The following is a 16,047-nucleotide window of genomic DNA, read 5'->3' as shown; positions in this document are numbered from 1 at the left end:
GGAGAGAGGAAATAACATCACAGTTTATTTTAAATCCCTTTTCCCCACAGGAAGCCAGATGAAATGCCATTTGAAAAACAGCAAGTCTCTAATGTACCTGAGAACAACTTTGAGAGTGGGGAAAATCTCAGTCATCTTGACAAGATCCACATTTGTCAGCAGTCCTTTGAACACAGGGGAAAGAGAAAACTTTCAGTGGGAAGAAGATAGTCCTTAGGTGTGAGCAAGTTTATACCAAAGACCCATGTAATCAGCAACCTGTCAGTGTGGGAGAAGCAATTCATGTTGGCTACTATACATCTTGCCTTAGCACAAAACAGAGAACTGACACAGGGGAAAAGTTGTTTGTGTCCAATGAATGTAAAGGAAACATGTACCAGAAGTCAGAACTCATTAGAGTCAGATCCTTCAAAGTGCAGAGAACCCATATGAATGCAACGAGCATGGAAAAGCCTTTCACCAGCAATTACTTCTCATGAGGCATCAGAGCATCAACATGAGGAAAAAACCGTATGAATGTAGTGAGTGTGGAAAAGCATTTTCTCATAACTCATACTTAATGTTGCATCAGAGAATCCACACAAGGAAAAAGCATTATGAATGTAAGGAGTGTGGAAACGGCTTTTCTCATAAGCCAACCATCATTGCATACCAGAGGGTCCATACAGGGGAGAAACCTTTTGAATGCAGTGAGTGTGGAAATGCCTTTCCTCGTAAGTCATACTCATTTCACATCAGAGAATGCACACTGGAGAAAAACCTTATGAATGTAGTGAGTGTGGAAAAGGCTTTTCTCATAAGTCATACCTCATTGCACATCAGAGTCCACAGTGGGGAAAAACCTTACGAATGTAGTGAGAGTGGAAAAGCTTTTACTCAGATGTCACACCTAATCATATATCAGAGAATGAACACAGGGGAAAAAAACAGATGGAAATAGTGATCATGGAAAAGGCTTTCCTCGTAAGTCATACCTCATTACACATCAGAGAGTCCACCTCGGAAAACCTTATGAATATAGTGAGTGTGGAAAGGCATTTACCAATCAGGTTTTGTTCAAAATCACATAATCCACACCAGGGAAAAGCCTTATCAATGTAGTGAGTGTGGAAAAGTTTTCACTCATAAATCAAGCCTAACGATGCATCAGAGTATACAGAGGGGAGAATCGTTATAAATCTAGTTTGTGTGAAAAGCATTTACTCACCAAGCAGGTTGCATTTAACATCAGTGAATCTCTATAGGATAAGAACCTTATGAATGTAGTGAGTGTGGAAACCTGTCAGGTTTTGTTCAACATCAGAATTCACATGGAAAGAGCATTATGAAAATATCACATGTGTGTTAAAATTCATACACAAACACATTTTGTGTGCAGTGGAAAACATCCATGCTTCAATAATTAGTATATCTACAGAAATGAGTAAAATATCACTGCATTGACTGAAAAATCATTTTTCTGAAAACAATCATTTGCAGATTCACAGACCCCAGAACTACAAAAGCATATAAACAGAGTAGCTAACATAAACCTGTTTTGGTCTGACAGAGCTTACACAGTGAATGAAACAACCATTAGCAAGAGTACAAATACAAAACATTGTAAAAGGGCAGTGAATGTGGAAATATATTTTGAAAGTCAGAGCAGGTGTTAAGCAATAAACATGAGGAGTGTCATTTCAGAAGAGAGGTTATTTGTTGCTAAAATAATTAAGATTCAATTTGTACATGATGTCCCTTTGTTATGAGGTGGGGAGTGTGAATGACTTCTGCTTTCAGATTTAATGTTAATAATAAATGTTCAGTCTGCAACACATGTTTGAAAAACTGTCTTAGTGTGCTTGCTTCAGCAGCACATATACTAAAATTGGAATGATACAGAGAGCTTTTTTGAATCTCGAAATTCTGCGTCACATTACAAAATTATGTTGAAATCACAGATATCAACTGATGCATGTGGCAATTGTAATGATAAAGACCCAGGTTTGAAGGGCGAATCTTGTCCAGAGGGAAGATTCTCTTGTGATATCTGGCCAAATGTGGATGCTATTTGACCACTGTCTCTCCTTGACTAATCACTTTGTGTGATTGCCCCTGGATCTCTGCTTGCTTATCACATGCAGTATGCCATAGGTACATGGCACACAGTGTCTCTGAGGCAAAGCCCTGGCAGTAATCTCAGGTCAGAAAGACTCCAACTTGGCCTGTTCACTCGGGATACATCCAGAGTAGTAGGCTGTATCCCAATCTCTCTGTCCTTGAGGAATTGTGCTAGAATTTTTCTGATAAGCAACTCTAACAAGGTAAATGCAGCCCTCATCTTGTTTACCAGTCACATGTAATGATCATGCCCAAAGGCATAGCTTTCAGCCCAGGTGCTAGCCTAGCTTCGTCTGCCTGCACATGGCCTGAAACACTAAGCTTCCAACCCTGCTTACAAAATGCAACTGGTGACTTGCTTAGTGTCCAGAGAGATAGGCATGCTTATTGATCAATTACAATAAGAGTGTAGGATGGGAGTACTATTGAGACCACCCTCTGCCTTCCCTCTCTATTGTATATATGCTTGTATGATCTTCCCAATGAAGGGACATCCCTCTCACTAGTTTGCCTCTGGTGATTCTGCAGCCAAGCTACACCATTGTCATTGCCCTCAGGAGTCTCGGGGACTGCTGGTCAAAAAACACACAAGACTCTAGTAGGCATATCTCAGAGGCAAAATAATTGTCTGTCATCAGACTCTTGGAGTGCCTATTTCTGGTGGAGTTTATGTGTCAGCTGCCACCACTACTGCTCAGATTCACACTGATTTAATGCATCACGGCTTCCCACAGTAAGGCTTTGCCATTGTATGAGCTACAAGATAGCAGTCTGTCCCTGAAGTCTTTCACCTGTAAGAGTGAGCACCACACCAGCATTGTTACATAGTAGGTAAGCTGTCTGAGATCCTAGCCAATCCACGATGGTTTTGCTTTTGGCTTCTGGTTTCACAGCAGCCCAGCAACTATAATTCAGCCATTGGGGATATGAACCAGTGGACAGAAGATAACTCCCTACTTCGGTCTTTCTCACTTTAATTCTGCTTTTTAAATAAAAAAAAATTAAGAGTGGATACCATGACTAGCGTTGAGGTAAATGGAATGTTTTTGTTAAGTTCATTGACATGTATCTCATGTGTGACAACCTGGACCACTTCTACTATTTAATATTTAGAGTCAAGGCCCGATCCAACCATGATGAGCACTGAGGGCAAGAGAGGTATTTTTTTTTTTTTTCAAAATTGGCCATGTAATCAATGCCTTACTTCAACTGCAGAATGAAGTTTGTACACTCCTGCCTGCTTCTCACCAGAATTCTCATGTGAGCACCGAGCTGTGAACTCTCTGCTGTTGTTTCTGATCAGCTCCTGGCTCAGGTCATCCCTGGCAACACTGTTCCCAGAGCCTCCTGCAACAGATTTATTGAATATCTTGCATTTCCACTTTTAAAACATTCCCAGTCTCTGACAGTATCCTAACATACTCTGGTTGCATCATAGGAGTGTGGAATAGGTGGAAGGATGGGATCCACAGGGATTGAGAGAAAACAGGAGTGGGTCCTTTTTTTCCAGTTATGCATCCTGTTTCAGTAACCAAGAGTTGGAGCAAAAGTCAAGAGTTACTAACTGGGTGTCTCTAATTTCAAGAGGCACAAGAACACCTAGTTTTCTTTCATGAAGTGATTTCCCCTTCACTCTTCTTCACCTGCTTATATAGCCACTTTGCAAATAAAACTTCTCTGTCTCCACTGCCAACATCATGAAGATGATAGGATTGTGAGAGTGAGACCTTGGTGTCTGGGTGCAGAGAACTTTCAAAAGCCTATTGGCTGCTGGGAGACACCCAGGTTGGGTCATATTCCATGTGTGGGGTCCTGGATCTGGCCACTGCAACCACACAGTGAGCAGAGCCTGGGCATGCCCTGGCTCAAGAGGCTTATCCCTTCCCAGTGAATACACCAGGAGTGGATATCCTGGAAAGAAGGCGGGCCTAAGCTCCATCCACCTTTAAACTTGTGCGATGGCTGGGACGGGGGGTATGACCTAATCATTTTTTTCTTGTTTTGGGTTTCTATGTAGTGTGTGTGTGTGTGTGTGTGTGTGTGTATGTGTGTGTTAGATCATTAAAGAGAAATTGATATGATTATTTTCAAGTTTTCTATTTTTTATTTCCTATTTTGGGTCACGGTTAAATGATATGCAGAGAAGCTATACCCAGCCATCCAACCATCCCAGTACCTAAGGATGAGTACTGGACCCCTAATGCCAAACCAAATTTCTGTCTAAGTGGTTCCGATAGTTCTGAAATGTTGTTCATCTCACCAATTCAAGGATGAGGGAACTCTTTCAATGTTCATTGGCTGACATGGTTGACCTTAGAGTCTCCATTCACCCAGATATTTGCTGTCATCATTTGGCTGGGGTACTTATCCAATTTGTTCTCTCCTCCTTTATCTCAGATGGTCCAGATGTGCTCTTCAGGCCTCAGTGGGCTGACATCTCCAGGTGGATCCAGGCCAGTTGTCCAATGCTACTTTTCAACTGAGAAGGACCAGTTCTTGCAAGTGGGCCAAGTCCTGAGCCAGTTGATCATGTCCCATTGGATCCCCACCCTCGGTGCTCACTGAGCTAACGGCATCATGCAGGCATGTAAAATACCAAAGCCGGGTGTCCTGAGGCCTGCCCCACTCTCTACTCCCAGGACTCGCAGACTCAAGACACATCGCACTGTCCGTCCAAGGATCCAGGCCAGGTAACAAGCCCTGCCACACATAGAGCCTCTGGGGCTTGTGGACTGGGCTCAGCACACAGCTGTGCCCAAGGGCCCAAACAAGGCTACCAGTGCCGCACTAGATCTGCCCCCAGGGCTTACGGGTCAAACACCAACATCTCCCTGACTGCCATGGCTTGACTTAGCCCATCTTCCACCAGCATGTGGTGCAGTGTGTCTTGCTCCAGGTTTCCCCCAATTCCACTTCATGTTGCTGTGTGCTGCAGCCTATCCAGGAACTGCATGGCCCCCTGCCTGAGCCCTGATGTGAGTTGCCTATTGTAGTGGCCTGATCCAGCACTGATCCTGCACCCTATCCTGGTTCTCAGATCTGTTAGAGGATGTTATTAACTGACACATCCTGGCCACTTTCTACAATAAGTTAATCTCAGCTTGACACATAAAACACACCTGTTTTTTTTTTTTTTTTCCTCAGAATGCATTGAGCACCGTGGAGGAGTGACCAGGCTTAAATTTGTCAAATTGAGCATTTTTTTAAAAAAATAATCTTACAATGTTGATTAGGGTACAAAGGGTAAAGGGCTACAGAAAAGTGAGTAAGACCATTGTTTACACACCAATATTTTTTTTCCCCCTGTATCTGAATAGGGGGTGAAATAAAGGGAGAAGCCCCACCCAGCCTTCCAACCATCCCAGGTCCCCAGTGTGGGGCATGCTCCAAGTGTCCTGGAGCAGGTTAATTTCAGGATATGAGTGTTCCTGTTGGAGTACAAAACAATAATTTTTTTCTTTTTTTCTATCTACACCCTATCCAGTCACGTAAACATTGTGTGCTGTGGCAAAAGTTACCGTAAGTTGTGTGATTAAGCCCTTGGTGTACAGTTATATCATCTCACTGGAACTGTATTTTACCTCCTTCATAGTGAGAAGGTTGAACTTGAAGTCTCCTTAAAGTTTCTGTCTCCATACAAGGCTTCTCCTTAGGACACACATTTTATTTTCATGGGAAAGAAATTGCAGGGACTAGGAGCTCCCGAAATTAAGGACAAGTAGTAAGCCAACCTGAAATATATTTCCATGAGTTGAATAAAAACTAAGAGAACCTGGGTCCCTATTAGAATTTTTGTCATTTGCAGTTTTCAATCCTCTCTACAAGACTATTTTGGGGGGTTCCTCTATCGCGACTGCTGTTCACCTGACTGCTTCAGTACTAAGAGAAAACACATGCATTTGGCTGGCTTCCACATAGCATAGGCTGGCTGAAGAGGGTGCACTTGTGGACACTTGAAAGTGCAGTCTTGAATGGAGCCTAACTGATGATTTCAGAGGAATATGAAGACTTGTGACCTAAGGTTTTAGTTAGATAAAACAAGCCTATTGAATTCTCCATGTGCATGATGTGTGGCTTGATCAAGGAAGGGGGTAAGGAGATCAGTGGGAGGGAATACAACTGAGGGGATATGTTGCAGATATGGAATGACGTCTGAGAGACTTGTGTCAATGAAGTTATTGCACTTGCTGGTAAGTGGGGATGGGGGCTGAGATCAAGTGGTTTGGAGTGGGGAAGCAGAAAGATTTTATGGATAAAACTAATGCACCAACCCATGTGAGAGACCTGAGCTAGGCTAATTATCATGGCTGCAACATAAGCTAGCACTAGGGGCCTACCTGGCAGGGCTCCCACTAGCATGTGCTGGAGCCAGACTAGAGAAAGGATCAGGCTGTATTAGGTTACCACACCTCCAAGTTTCCATGAGCCAGAATGAGGGCAGACTAAGCAGAGCAAGGTTGCAGCATCCACCAGCAGAATTTGGGACTGGAGGTTGGCCAGATCAGGCTGCAGCATCTGTTGGCAAAGGCCAAGACAGGAAATAGGCTAAACTGAGTTGGGTCACAGCAACCAGGGTCACACATGAGATTGGTGGCTGGGAAAAGGCATGGTAGAGGAGTTTAACAGATGACTTAGCTGGATTGTGGTTCCCTCCAGTGACCATAAGCGCTGGAATAGAGGCTGTGAACAGGACTGAACATGATGGCAGTGTCACTTGACATGGGTGTGGACCTGGTCAGAGGATGACCAGAGTGGACCATACTCCAGCAGCCACTGGTGTTTGAGAGAAACAGGGTGAGCATAGGATGGACCGAGCACCTCTTGAACCTCATGAGAGCTTAGTCTTCATGAAGAGCAGTTATGGCTAGGCTGAAGCACTCAACAGTAAGATGCGGAATGGATGTGGGCCCATTTTGAAAGGCCATTTTTCCTACCAGGACAGAAAGTGGATTAAGTTAATCTGGGCTAAGGTCCCTTCCTTATGTGTGATATCTATTACTGGGAAGAGACCTGATAGATCAGTGTGGGGAACACCTTTCAGGATGCAGTCACTGTAGGTGAGTGCAGGAAGCAAGTCTGGGAGCAGCCCAGAACAAGCCAGGTTGTGGTCCCATCAGCATATGTGTGGGTCAGGTCATAACACCTACTTTAGGTTGTGAGAACCAGAAAGGGGTGCAGGACAAGTTGATCAGGCCCCAACACTGTCCAGTCTACATTAAGCCTGGGGCTAGGGGATGGTTGGGCTGGGCAGTGTAGTGATCCCCATCAACTGGAGCCAGAGCTGAGGGCAGATTGGGCCATGACAGCCTACAGCATCTGCTGACAAATATTCAGTTTAGGAATGTTGTACCAACTTGAGTACAGCACCCACTGATACATGTGAGACCTGTAGGGTATCTGGTGGGAGGTTCCTGCTGGGTCACTGCTCCCACTGGTGAGTGTGATTACTGAAACCATGGCAGACAAGTCTGAGCAGTGCTGCAATACCTGCTAGCTTACATGTGAGTTGAGTGGGGGAGAGCCAAGCTGTGCTAACCAACTCTATCCACCGGTGCAGCCATGAGCCAAAGTAAGTGTAAGCTGGTTCACCTTTGTCTCAGCATTACCTGGCACATTATGGAAGAGGACAGGTCCTGTATGGAAAGACTAAATAACTCAGCCAGGTGCAGTTGGCTAGTGGCTAAAGTCCTCACTTTTCAAGCACCTGGATCCCATATAGTTCATATCCTGGCTGCCTTGCTTCCCATTCAGCTACCTGCTTGTGGCCTGGTTAAAGTAGCTGAGGATGGCCCAAAACCTTGGGACTCTGCACCTGAATGGTAGAAATGGTAGAAGCTCCTGTCTCCTGGCTTCATTTTGGCTCAGGACTGGCTGCTTTAGCGACTTACGGAATGAATCTATTTGCAATAAATTTTTCTGTCTGTTTTCTCTGTATATGCGACATTCAAAAGAAAGACAATAACAAATTAACAATGTTAATGTAAAAAAGGAAAAAGGCTGTGGAAACTTCCTGAGCACCTGTATTCATAAACAACATCAACAAAAAGACTGCAGTACCACCTAATGAGTGTAAGATACATGTCTAGGGATGCGACTGGTGGGGAATTTTTGGGCCCCTCTCAGATGGGCCTCAAGACTCACAGGTGGCCATGACAATCAAGGCTGGTAGTTGGCCTGGCCAGACAGGCAGTTGTACTTACCAGCATTTTTGTGGACTGGATTGCAGTGTCAGTTGGTTTGAACTGAGCTCCAACACTCTTATAGGTGTATGAAAACTGAATGAGATGTGGGGAAGACTGACCAGTTTGATGCAAATGGCAGCATTTTGAAGACTCAGGGCTGGGGGACTGACATGTCTGGGTTTATTGGGTGTCACCCTGACTAGGGTGCAATTTCTGCTGATGAATGTGAAGGCTAATTGTGTGGTGGACAATGTTGGGTTGGGCTGCAAGATCAGTTGGCTTATATGAGAACCAGGTTAGAACTAGAACTGTCATAGCAATTGCAACTACCATTGTGCTTGTATAGGCTGACATCAGTGATGGACAGAGTTGGACCATGTACTGGCATGCACACACAAGTGTAAGGTCTGGGATCATCTCAGATGAAGTTTCTTTGGGGATCCTTCCAACTGAATTGCTGGACTCTGAACTCTAACAATGGGGAGAATCACAGGATCTGTGGGCTGACTGTGGAATACATGTATCAGGTCTGGACCATCTCCATGGCAAACATGAAGCAGTAGTGGGCATGCCCAGATGTAGGTGCAGTACATGGCAGTGCATTGGGGCTGGTCAGGGACATCTGATACCATAGCAGGGGAAGCAGAGCATAAAATTGAGACAACTACCCCAGCCAAGTGCTGACAGAAAATATCTGGGTGAATGGAAACTGGGTAGCCAAAGGACTTTGGAAGGATTTATTCATCCTTGGATTGGCAACATTGACAGAATTTCAGAACTAGCAAAACTGCTTGTGTGAAACCTTGGAAGCAAGCACCACATTGGGGATCCTGGACTGACACCGATTGTCCGTATCCCATCCCTGGGTACTGGTGCTGTGGGGAAGCTGGGTGAAGCATCTCCTCTAATTTGTCTTCTTTTACAGGATACAGGGAGAAGATAAAAAAAATTTGGAAACAGTGATCTCACCCATGCACCCATATTCCTAAACCCTTCCTATCCTGGTTAGTTATGTAAAAGTCATCAGAAATAGAAAATAAAGTCAGGTTTTTTCTTAATACTAAGATTAAAACAAGCAAGCAAGCAAACAAACAAAAGACTAGGGCCTAGTGGCTTAAGTCCGAAATTTGCATATACTGGGATGCCATCAGTGTACCAGTTCGATTCCCAGCAGCCCTGCTTCCCATCTAGCTCCCAGTGTGTAGCCTGGAAAAGCAGTCAAACATGGCCCATGGACTTGGAACCCTGCACCCACGTGGGAGATCCAGAAGAAACTCTTGGCTCCTGGCTTTAACTGGTACAGCTCTGGACATTGTAGCCATTTGGGGAGTTAAAGAATAGATGGAAGATCTCCCGCTCTGTCACTTCTCTCTCTATATCTGACTTTCTATTTTTTTAATATTTATTTATTTTTATTACAAAGTCAGATATACAGAGAGGAGGAGAGACAATGAGGGAGATCTTCTGTCCAATGATTCACTGCCCAAGTGACCGCAACGTCCAGTGCTGTGCCAATCTGAAGCCAGGAGTCAGGAACTTCCTCCAGATCTCCCACACAGGTGCAAGGTCCCAAGGCTCTGGGCCATCCTTGACTGCCCTCCTAGGCCACGAGCAGGGAGCTGGATGGGAAGTGGAGCTGCCGACACCTGAACTGGTGCCCATACAGGATCCTGGTGCATTCAAGGCTAGGATCTTAGCTGCTGGCCACACCGCCGGGCCCAACTTTCTATTTTTTTTAAAGATTTATTTATTTTTATTGGAATGGCAGATATACAAAGAGGAGGAGAGATGGAGAGGAACATCTTCCATTCCATAGTTCACTCCCAAAACAGCTGCAATGGCTGGAACTGAGCCAATCCGTAGACAGGAGCTAGGAGCTTTCTCAAGGTCTCCCACATGGGTGCAGGGTCCCAAAGCTCTGGACCGTCATTGGCTGCTTTCCCAGGCCACAAGCAGGGAGCTGGATGGAAAGTGGGACTGCTGGGATTAGAACCAGCACCCATATGGGATACGAGTGTATTAAAGAGGAGTTTAGCTGCTATACTATCGCTCCGGGCCCTATATCAGACTTTCTAACAAAAAAATGAGTAAATCTTATAAAAAACAATTTAGTTTTTCTCTTGCGACCAAAATATAAATATCATGAAAATATTATTCAAATGAATTAGCTGCTTCTAATTTCATGAAAATGTATGATGGAACAATCCAAACGGGAGTGCAAGGTTATTTACAGTGATTCTTATAGAATCCTATAATGGGCCTGGTGCAGGAGCCTAGTGGCTAAAGTCCTTATCTTGCACAATCCAGAATGTCATATAGGTACCAGTTGTCATCCTGGCAGCCTTGCTTCCCACTTAGTTCTTTGTGGTCTGAGAAAGCAGTCAAGGATGACACGAAGACTTGGGGCCCCGCAACCGAGTGAGAGACCAGAGAAGGTTCCGGACTTTTGCTCTGAGAAGGTCAGGGGACGCCATTGAGGCTCCTAGGAATGAATCATTGAATAGAAGATCTTTCTCTCTCTTCCTCTCTGTATATCTGACCTTCCAATAAAAGTAAAATTCCACAAGTGGCACACCAGGCACCATTTGTACAGTGTGGCAAAGTTTAATCTGCAGGAACAGCAGTGAGCTGCACATGTGCTGAACTAGGGGACAACTCACTGAGCTCAATGCATTGCACTGGTTTCACAGGGGAAATAACACTGGCTTTGGCATCATATGGGTCAAAATAGATCCATGCAGCACTCAGACTTAACAGTCACAGGTTACAGCAAGATCAGCAAGATCAACATTCTAGAAAAATAGCATAACCAGTGCAGAAACAGAAGCTGGAATTAAAATGTATTTAATGAAATAATAAGAAAACATTTCCCTAATTGGAGAAAAAATTGGGAAACAACATTCAGGAGGAGCACAGAACTCCCAACAGTGTTGAGCAAAAGTGATCTTCACCACGACATATGATAATCAAGCACTCTTCAACTGAAATAAGGAAAAGATCCTTAAGTGTGCACTTGAAAAAAAATCAACTGACATATGAAAGAATGCCAATTAAAATCACAGAAGACTTCTCAGGAAAGTTACTCAGCAAGAAGAGAATGAACTGACATATTTCAGAATCTAAAAGCAAAATGTGGGGCCCAGGATAACACACCTAGCAAAGCTTTCCTTTTTGTTTGAAAATGAAATAAAATTCTTCCACATTACAGCAAAGTTTAAATAATATTCCTCCAAGCCGTGGCTGGGCTGGAACTTCCAATAGCAAGAACCAGATTGGGTTAAAGTCCAGTCAGGAAAAGCCACTGTTCCTGCTAGGACAGGAGGTGAACTGAGTACCACTGGCTCATACACCCCGTGGTATGAATGAAATCTGTCATTGGGAGAGGTTCTGATGGAGGAACCTGAGCAACTAGGACATAGTCCCTGCAGGTAAGCACAAGAAGCCTGATAGGAAACAGCCCAGAACAGGCCATGGAGAGTGTCCCACTGGCATACACTTGGCATGGTTCAGGGGCAGACCAGGCTGAATCAATTTATGTCATCCACTGGCGAATCCAAGCACCAGAACAGAATGTGGGTCAAGGCAGATGTGGTCACAACAAAAACCAGTGCACATTAAGGAAGGCAAGGTGAAGTCAACTGCCCTGGATGTGACCACAGCAGCCAACCAGCATGTGTGAGAAACAGGAAGGGAGGGGTCAAAGCCAGCAGGGGGAATAAGGGGGGATTCCTTTGCTCGACAGCTACTCCCACTGGAGAGAATGAGCTGGGATGGGTGCAGACAAGATTAGGCAGGGTTACACCTGTGTGTTTCATGTGAACTAGATCAGGGAAAAGCCAGGCTGGGCTGATTGACCCTGCTGGTACAAATAAAATTAGAGTGAGTGAGAGTTGTTTGGGCTTAGCTACAGCATCAGCTGGCAGAAGCTGGCACTGGGGGCTAATTCTGTCAAGTCAAACCACAGAACCACCTGGAGAGTGAATAATCTGGGAGTGGGAGAAGACTGGGAGGGAAATAGTGGGCTCCTCCTTCTTCTGTTACCACTCCCACGGGAAGGCACATACCCTAGGACAGGGGCTGGGGTGGCTAGACAGAAAGGAACCCAAGAACATCTGTGAGGGCTGGATAGTTGAGCTGGCTGGATGGAGCTAGGCTTTAATACCCATTGACATGTACGAGAGCTGAATGGGATGTGGGACAGAATGAACTTCTCTGCTGCATATACAGGCAAGCCAGGGTAGGGATGGGCCTGGTGGGTGTTATTGTGAGTCACTCTGACTAGGCTGCAGCTCCCACTGGTTTATGTGAGGGCCAAGTATGTGCTGGGCAGAACCGGCTGGCCTGCAACACCTATTGGGTCCAGTGGAAGTCGGGGCTGAAAACAGAACCAACCCAGCAATTGCAACCACCTGCTGATTGGGGCGATGGACTTTGGTGGGTCCTGTACTTGCTACTAAATACAAGAATCTGGTCTGGGAACACCTCAGACAAATTTCTTTGGGGATCCCCCTAGTTGAACTGCTGGATTCAGAACCCTAACCATGAAGAGATAGGACAAAACACGATTGCAAGATTTGGCAAGAATCAGGTCTGTGGTCACATCAGATGAAATTTTTATGGGATCCCCCAACTGAATCACTGGACTCATAGCCCCAAGCATGGAGAGAACTTCAGGTTCCATGGTCTGACCATGTAGTGCATGTTTCAGACCTGGGCCTCCTCAGTGGCTTAGATACAGCAGTGTACAACATATCCAGGTGCACAGGGAGGAAATGGCAGTGCGTTGGCAGCTTCAGAGGACACCTAGTACCACAACAGAGGAAACAGGACAGAATAAATCGATCAGCAACCCCAACCAAGTTTTGGCAGTGAATAACTGGGTCAATGGAAATTTTAAGGTAGACTAGGTCTACCAGTGGATTCTGTAGAGATTTCATTATGCTTGGAGTGGAAGTAATCTGGAACTGTTTAACTTTTGAAACCTGATGTGCATGCCCCACATGGGGGACCCTGGGTTGCTGTTGGGTGGCTGTCTTCCATCCCAGGGTGCAGTGATGTTTGGAAGGCTGGATGTGGCTTCCCTCCTTCACCCTAGTTACAGGAAGGAAAAATAGAGATTGTGGAAACAGTGATCTGACCCAGCTTCCTGAAGACAGTGAACAACTATGTAAAAAGCATCAAAAAACCCCATAAATTAAAAAGGAGTTATCCAGGAAAAAAAAATAGAAAATTTGGAAACAATGATCATACCCACTTTTCTCTAACCCTTGAATCCAACCACCATGATCAACTATGTACACTTCATCAAAAATGAAAATAAATAGCTCTTTTTCCAAATTTTATTTGTATTGCAAAGTCAGATCTACAGAGAGGAGGAGAGACAGAAAGAAATATCCTCCATCTGAAGATTCACTACCCAGATGGGCACAACAGCCAGTGCTCAGCACATTCAAAGCCAGGGGAAAGAAGCCAGGAGCCAGGAGCTTCTTCCGGGTCTCTCACATGGATGTAGGATCCCAAAGCCCTGGGACATCCTTGACTGCCTTCCCAGGCCACAAGCAGGGAGCTGGATGGGAAGCGGTAACAGGGTCCCTCATCCAGTGAGTGAAGCTCCAACACAGGTGCTTGCTCTTATGAGGATTTATTGAAGGACAAACTATTTACATAACATAACAAAACAAGAAATTCAAGTATAATACAGAAGGGCAGTAACTACAGCATATTTACAGGCTTCCTCTTCTACTACTACTACTACTACTACTACTCTACCACTACTCCTTTTTGTTCTCTCTCTCTTTGTTCTTCTCAAACTTAGGTTAAAACCCTATCAACTGCCAATTCCAACAGGGCTGCTTGGCCACGCATCAAACACACCAATCACAGCCTTAATCACGCGCACACCATGAAGACTGCATGAGACCTTGAACCAATCTTCTGCAACTTCCTAAAACTTGTTTACTGCCTTTGTGCTGTGAGAAGACAATAACAAGTGCCATCTTGGGGCATACTCCTGCTCTCCACAAAGCGGGGCTGACAGGATTAGAGTCAGTGTCCATATGAGATCTCAGTGCAGTTGAGGACTTCAGCCACTATGCCACTATGCCACTGTGCCAACCCCAATTAAGAATTCTTATGTGAGCTTGGTGCAGTAGCCTAGAAGCCAAAGTTCTCATCTTGCATGCTACCAGATCACAAAGAGAGAGCCAGATGGGAAGTAGAACTGCTGGGAAATGAACAAGTGCCCATGCAAGATCCCAGCACATAGAAGGCAAAGACTTAGTCACTAGTCTTCCATGCCAGGCCGATGTCTTGAAATATTTCTAAATATGTATTTGTGTATTTCAAGTCTTACAGACAAATGCATAGACCCCTTCCAACCACTGGTTCATATGGAATGCAGCCAGTGATTGCTCCTTCATCTCTCCTTGTGTACTCTCTCTGCCCTCCTAATATAGCCAGGATATTGGAGACAGATGAGTCCAATTAGTCTTTTTAGTTATAAGCCGAGTTCCTGTTCCTGCCCAATGAGTACTAATCAACTCCTTAGTCCACAACGCTTAGGTGAGCCACAGGTGGGCAGAATCGAATACCCATCAACCGAGAGGGGATGGTATTGCATGGTTGTGTAACCACTCCCCTCACAAGCCCCTTTAAAAGGCCTGTGAAGCGAGGGCTCACTGTCTTTCTTGTCAGGTGTTTCCATTACTCTGGCACCTTGACACTTGGCTGACCAAGGACAGGTAATCCCTTGAGCATGGTCCCTGTTTACTGCTTTGATTGGACTTGCGATCTGCTATTTTTAGTATTTTTCATTATTACTAAGCTTGGTTAATAGACTCCTTAATAAAACCTTAGGCATGTCTGGCATGATCTCACTCACACCCTTAACATGGTCGGAAAGTGTTATGGGGTGCAGCCAGTGATAGCCAGCACCCCTTGACATTGGGCAAATGGAATGTGGCTATGCCCCCCACCCTCTGTTCATAGCTTGGTGGAGTCTGTGAAGCTAATTGTGTACTCACAAAGAGTTCCAGAATGTAGGGCCTAACAGCAGTGAAATATTAATTATATCCTTCCTGGGAAGTACTCAGTGCCTCCGGACCTTCCTTTCCTCCTTTGTGTTAAAACATACTGAGTTCGTTTCAAACTAATTGGAAGGTGAGGGCTTAAAAATCCCTGGCTTCTGACATGTGGTGCAGTAGGTCCTGGAGTGTAGTTGGAGCTGCTGTCTTCAGGCTTGGGCAATAAAAACTCCCCTTGAACATCCTACAGCTGAGTCCGGTGTGATCTCTCGCAATTCTAAACAAAAGTAGTCAGACAGCACTTTGGAGAGTAATTTGGAAAAATTACAGGCAAGCTAATGTAAAGCGTACAAGACAGCATTTTCAAGTCCAGGTCTCCATCTATCTCCCCATCCTCAAAATAAATTTATTTTCTAAGTGAACAAGGACAAATGTACACGTTGATTAATGTAGCAATGATCACTCGATCATATGCTTATATAATATATTTAGAAATAGCAGCTGTGTTGTACCACTTCAGAGGAAAACACATTACACTCAAATCAGTTAAAATAAATTGAATGAGCCACCTTTATTATGGGGAAATATGAAAAAATACAATTATCAAGAAGGCAAGGGACCCAGTGCCATGGCCAGAAACTAAAATCCTCGCATTGAACGCACCTGGATACCATATGGGTACCGGTTCTAATCCTGGCAGCTCCACTTCTGATCCTGCTCCCTGTTTGTGGCCTGGGAAGGCT

General features: G+C 44.8%; 1 pseudogene; it reads left to right on the top strand.

Annotated features, from left to right (window-relative positions):
* Positions 1 to 475: 475 nt before the first annotated feature.
* LOC131483046 (zinc finger protein 300-like) lies at positions 476 to 1,177 on the top strand (annotated as a pseudogene).
* The last annotated feature ends 14,870 nt before the right edge of the window (positions 1,178 to 16,047 follow it).

The sequence above is a fragment of the Ochotona princeps genome, chromosome 22 (assembly GCF_030435755.1).
Source record: "Ochotona princeps isolate mOchPri1 chromosome 22, mOchPri1.hap1, whole genome shotgun sequence".
In the NCBI taxonomy this organism is placed as follows: domain Eukaryota; kingdom Metazoa; phylum Chordata; class Mammalia; order Lagomorpha; family Ochotonidae; genus Ochotona; species Ochotona princeps.
This window is presented reverse-complemented; position numbering and strand designations above follow the sequence as displayed.